The sequence below is a fragment of the Mesocricetus auratus genome, unplaced genomic scaffold (assembly GCF_017639785.1).
Source record: "Mesocricetus auratus isolate SY011 unplaced genomic scaffold, BCM_Maur_2.0 Super-Scaffold_100010, whole genome shotgun sequence".
NCBI lineage: Eukaryota > Metazoa > Chordata > Mammalia > Rodentia > Cricetidae > Mesocricetus > Mesocricetus auratus.
Genome location: NW_024429194.1, coordinates 21,572,615 through 21,577,807, shown reverse-complemented (window position 1 = coordinate 21,577,807; position 5,193 = coordinate 21,572,615). Strand labels below are relative to the sequence as shown.

At 48.5% G+C, this 5,193-nt stretch overlaps 1 long non-coding RNA gene across 2 annotated transcripts; it reads left to right on the top strand.

Annotated features, from left to right (window-relative positions):
* Window positions 1-2,376: 2,376 nt before the first annotated feature.
* On the top strand, window positions 2,377-4,728 carry LOC110343132. Of its 2 annotated transcripts, XR_005879640.1 has the most exons (4): window positions 2,377-2,538; window positions 2,661-2,718; window positions 3,560-3,719; window positions 4,135-4,728. It is a non-coding gene; the product is annotated as an uncharacterized LOC110343132 (long non-coding RNA). The 2 variants fall into 2 exon arrangements; XR_005879639.1 differs by lacking the exon at window positions 3,560-3,719.
* The last annotated feature ends 465 nt before the right edge of the window (window positions 4,729-5,193 follow it).

Below are 5,193 nucleotides of genomic sequence, written 5' to 3'. Positions count from 1 at the left end.
ATTTAGGCAAAATGTAGATACATATAAAATAAAAATAAATCTTTACAAAAAAGATAGTAGTATCTAAATAAGTAAACTTTCTAAAAAATATTTATTCGTTTGTGTGTGTGTGTGTGTGTGTGTGTGTGTGTGTGTGTGGTTACACAAGGCAATGCACACACATATACAGAAGCCAGAGAGGTGTCTGGTGTCCTTCTTACACTCTCTGCCTATGCCTTTGGAGGCAGGGTCTTTCTCTGAACCTGAGTCTTGCATCTTCTCAGGGAGGCTGGAAGCCAGCAAGTCCTAGCCATGCTCCTGTCTCCACCCCAGTTAAAGTTGGGGTTACCCATTCTTAGCCACTGAGTCATTACCCCAGCATGAACCTTGGTTTTTATAAAAAGTAAATTTGTTTTCAAAAACCCAAAACTAGGACTTGATCTCCCATCTCTGGTGACCAGGTGACTCGGCACTAAGAGCCACGTGTCTCCAGCTCCCAGCCGTTCATCCCTGAGCCACTTCTCCAAGGCAGAGCTCTGATTCTCTGTGGCTTCCAGCCTTGAAAGGCGCCAAGAGCCACCTCCCTCCTGGATGACATGGCAGAGGACACTTCAGTGTCAGGCGGCATCTGCTGCCCTGTGCTGGCATTGCCCAGGCCATTCTGCAGCATGGTTCTGTTACCAGGAGCTGAGCTCCCTATGGCCAGACTCCCTACATGGTTTGGAAGACTTGCTAATTCACGCATTATTTATTTATTCAGGAATTCATTGGGCAAATATTTATATAGTACCTAATGTATAGGAACAGACATTATCTGTAAGGCTAATAGTCAGCATGCTCCCAGGGGCTGCTGGGTTGCTATGCTGAAAATAATATGAAAAGGAGGTGTTTCTCCAAGAAAGCCAAAGAAATGCAAATTAAAACACAATGAAGTGACATTTTCACTTGTCAGTTATTAAAATGCCATGATAAAGCTCAATGCCAGTTAAGATATGATAATTTAAATGACTTTCTTTGCAAATATGCATTGTGCCTTAATGTATGTGTGTGCTTGAGTGTATGGGTGGGCCTGTGTGTGTGTTTCTGTGTGTATGTACCTGTGTGCATGTGTGTGCCTGTATATATATGTATATGTCTGTGTGTTCCTGAGTATATATCTTTGTATGTGTGTGTGCCTGTGTGTGTGCATGTATCTGTTTGTGTATCTGTATGTATGTACTTAAGTGTATGCATGTGCCTGTGTGTGGGTGTGTGTGTGTCTGTGTGTATGTAGACATGCCTGTGTGTGTGAGTGTTAGCTGTGTGTATATGTGTATATGTGTGTGCCTAACTGTATGTATGTGCCTGTGTGCGTGATTATGTATGTGTGTCTGTGTATATAAATATGCCTGTGTATGTGTGTACCAGTGTATAGGAGAAAGAGAGAGAGAGAGAAAGAGAGAGAGAGAGAGAGAGAGAGAGAGAGAGAGAGAGAGAGAGAGAGAGAGAGCCTGTCTGTGTGTATGCGGAGGCCAGAGGACAACTCCAAGTGCCACTTTCAAGAACACCATCCACTTTCTTTGAGACAGAGGTCTTATATTAGCTCAAAACTCTCAGATTTGGCTGGGCTGGCAGGCTAGTAACCACAGTGATCCTCCTGTCTCCGCCTTCCAAGCGCTGAGATTACAAGAATGCATCCAACACTTATGCGTGGGTCCCAGGCAAGCACTTTACCCACCAAGCCGCTCTCCAGCCCAATGTAAACAATGTCTATCTAGTACAGGTGTGAACACAGATGTGACATACTCCGTAACCAGTCCATATTCTTTCTCTTTCAAGAAAGGTAGGCCACATTAGTTTGCCATGGCTGTGTGACAAATGACCACCAGTCTGGTGATCTGAGACAGAAACCCCCTAGCTCACAACCGTTGGGAGAGCTCAGCTTGGCACTCCTGAGAGTCAGGTCAGTTGTCCCAGCCCTATGTTCCTGTTGGCTGCCCTGGGAAGAATCCAAGGTCAGTCAAGTTGTCTTTTTTAAAAACATTTGAAAAATTTTTGTTTACCTGTATTTATTGTGGAGGCATGGGTGCATTTGTGAAGGTCAGAGGGCAACTTGCAGGAGTCCGGGGACTGAACTCAGAGTGTCCCGCTTGGCAGCAAGCGCTCTTACCCACTGAGCCACGTGACTGGTTCTCAGTAAAGTTTTGGCAACATACATTTCCCGTGGTTGGGGACTGTGGTCCCCATTTTCTTGGTGACTATCAGCTGGAAGCCCTGAGCTCCTAGAGTCTACTCAGCCACCTGCCTCTGAAGCTGGTCACGCCTCAAACTGTAAAGTGTGAAAGACGGCAGCAGGGAGACATTGAGTGACCTGAGGATGGGGAGTGGCTGCCATTCCTTTGCTCTCTGCCTGTTGCAAGTTAATCCCACCCATGTGTTTCAGCTTCTCTCTGTCTCTGACAGAGAAGTGATAACCAGCAACCTTGCTGCCACCCCCAGATAACATGCAGCTTCGACCAGCCTTCTGCTTTAAAGCCTGGAGGCCACAGGGAATGAACAGGAGGCTCTGCACACTCCAAGGTGCTGTGGGCAGGGCTTTCGGCTTACACAGGCAGAAGTCAGGCTGTGGAGGGAAGGGGAAGTCTGGAGGCTGCATCCTGGTGTGAACGTGTGGGGACAGTATCTCCTTCTCACTTCTGCAGGAGGAAATAGGTCCAGCTGGCCACAGGACACTGATGCCACACTCTGGCAACCAGCACAGTAAGTATCCAGAGAGGTTTATTTTGGAACATGGGGCTAACCCCTGAGGAGGTGCCCCTGCAAGGCTCCCCTCTGATACCAGCTTACTGGCCAATGATTCTTCCCGCCATTCTCTCTTTGCTTCTGCCCCACCCTGCAAGCCTAGCCCCCCCACATATGCACATGCTTACACACAAACATGAATATGAGCAGACATGCTGCACCCTCTTAATGAACATGGACACCTCAAAGCCAGACACACTTACAGATAGCAGACACACAGGAAGACATGTGCAGACATGCCTGTACACATGCCCATAGACACACCCATATAAACATAAGCCCACACTGCTCTAGGGTACACACACATGCAAATGCGCATGCAGGCACAAATGCAGATGCTGTAACCCACGGCTGCCAGCCAGATTTTGCTCCCCAAGTGTCTGAAGCCCTTCTCCTCTTTTCCTGTGATATTGGGTGCAGAGGGAACAAAAGAAATGATACGGCCCAAGAGCGCAGCAACCTCTGCAACCACAGGGCCAGCCCCTGAGCAAATGCCAGGAATTTTGCTGACTTGAAATTGGGTTTAAATCATAGATCACAAATTTCTATGTGCCTGCTTTGTGGGGGGAGGGGAGGGAGAAGGAGAGGGAAAGAGAGACTGTGTGCCTGTAGTTCTCATCTGGATTTTGCTATGGAGTTCAGAATGGCCTCTAACTTACAGTCATGCCCCTGCCCCTGCCCCTGCCATGCCCAGACTTTCCTTTCCTTTTGCTCTTTTACCTCCCGTGCACCTTTCTTCCATGCCACGCGTATCTTTGGTACTGGAACCCTCTCCTATAACCCCTTTGTCTCTCCACAGTGTGGGTAGACGTCCCCAACCCTGCAGCTGAGAGATGCTGGGTGCCCCCTTGAGTGCCAGGTGTCAGCTGCTGGGGGGGTTGCCATGGAGGACGGAAGCTGCCCGCTGAACTTTGGTTGGGTTTGAATTCGCTTAGAACGGGGAATCCAAGCAGTTGTGGGTAGGTTTATGGGAAATTTCTCTGCATAAACAGGACAAGGAAGTCAGCAATGTGTGCCTGTGCTTCAGTGAGCCCCAGCTGAGGTTTCCATTAAGACAGTAAACCGCATGTTTCTGTGAAATCTGTCTTGTGAGACAAAGCCTTCTGTGGCAGCGTCTCTTGTGGCTGTGATTTTCAGGGCAATCTCCTCACAGTTTCTGTTGCAGGCAGGCACATGGGGGGGGGGGGGGTTTGCAGCGGGGAAAGGAACACGTGCCAGGGACTCTGCTGTTGCGACTGACATCCCACCTGTCCCATTTGTCTCTGCTGCAAAGCTCACAGAGACTCCCGGCCTCTGAGTGCCCCCTTTTACAGACCCTGAATCCCAGTTCAGGAAGACAGTCTAGTGTCCTTTGCTCCTCATGATTAACCCTAGGATAGCCCAGAGATGCTGAGGACCCAGCTCACCTCCTGGCTTCTTTGTGAAGAACACTGAGCTGGCTGGAGGAAGAGAATGGCACCCAGGACTTTGAAACCGCTTACCAGAAAATTCCACCAAGCACCATGACTCAGCCTTCACCCTCATCACCAGCGTGTCTGCCTGAAGCTTGGGAAGAAGCCTTGTAGACATTCCCTACCTTGAGAGTCACTAGCCCAGGTTTGGCCTGGAAATCACTGTGTAGATCGTGCTAAGTTCACATCAGTTCTCACCTATTTACACAAAGGAGTTTTGAGCTCCCCCATCTTGTCCCACTGTCTGGCCTCTCTGCAACCTCCATGGGGCTTGTAATCTGTATTCCAATCACAATGGGCAAAGCCTCCAAATCTTTGTTTGTCTATTTTTGTTTTGTTTTATTTTGAGTCAGTGTTTCTCTGTGTAGCCCTGACTGTCCTAGAACTTGCACTATAAGACCAGGCTGGCCTAGAACTCAGAGATCTGCCTGCCTCTGCCTTCTGAGTTCTGGGATTAAAGGCGTGTGCCACCACCGCTCAGCCCAAATATCTTCAATAAACCCATTCCCCCACCTTCTCTCCAGACTCGGGTAAAGTGGGAGGATGCCTTGCTGTATTTAAGGACAACCTGAACTCAGTGGCCCCAAATACCAGTGTATAGATTCCCACAAGGCTAATGATGGCTTAGACCAGCAGTGTGCAAATGTAACCTCACATGGCTAGATCAGCAGTGTGCAAATGTAACCATGCATGGTTAGACCAGCAGTGTGCAAATGTAACCATGCATGGTTAGACCAGCAGTGTGCAAATGTAACCTCACATGGCTTAGACCAGCAGTGTGCAAATGTAACTGTGCGTTCGAATCGCCCTCAGGACTGATAGATGCACAGGTTGCTGGGCCCACTCAGAGTTTCTGAGTTAGTGTGTGTGTGTGTGTGTGTGTGTGTGTGTGTGTGTGTGTGTGTGTGAGTAGTAGTAGCAGTAGTAGTAGTAGTAGTAGTAGTAGCTGAACTTGATGCCTGGGGAACACACTTGGAGAACT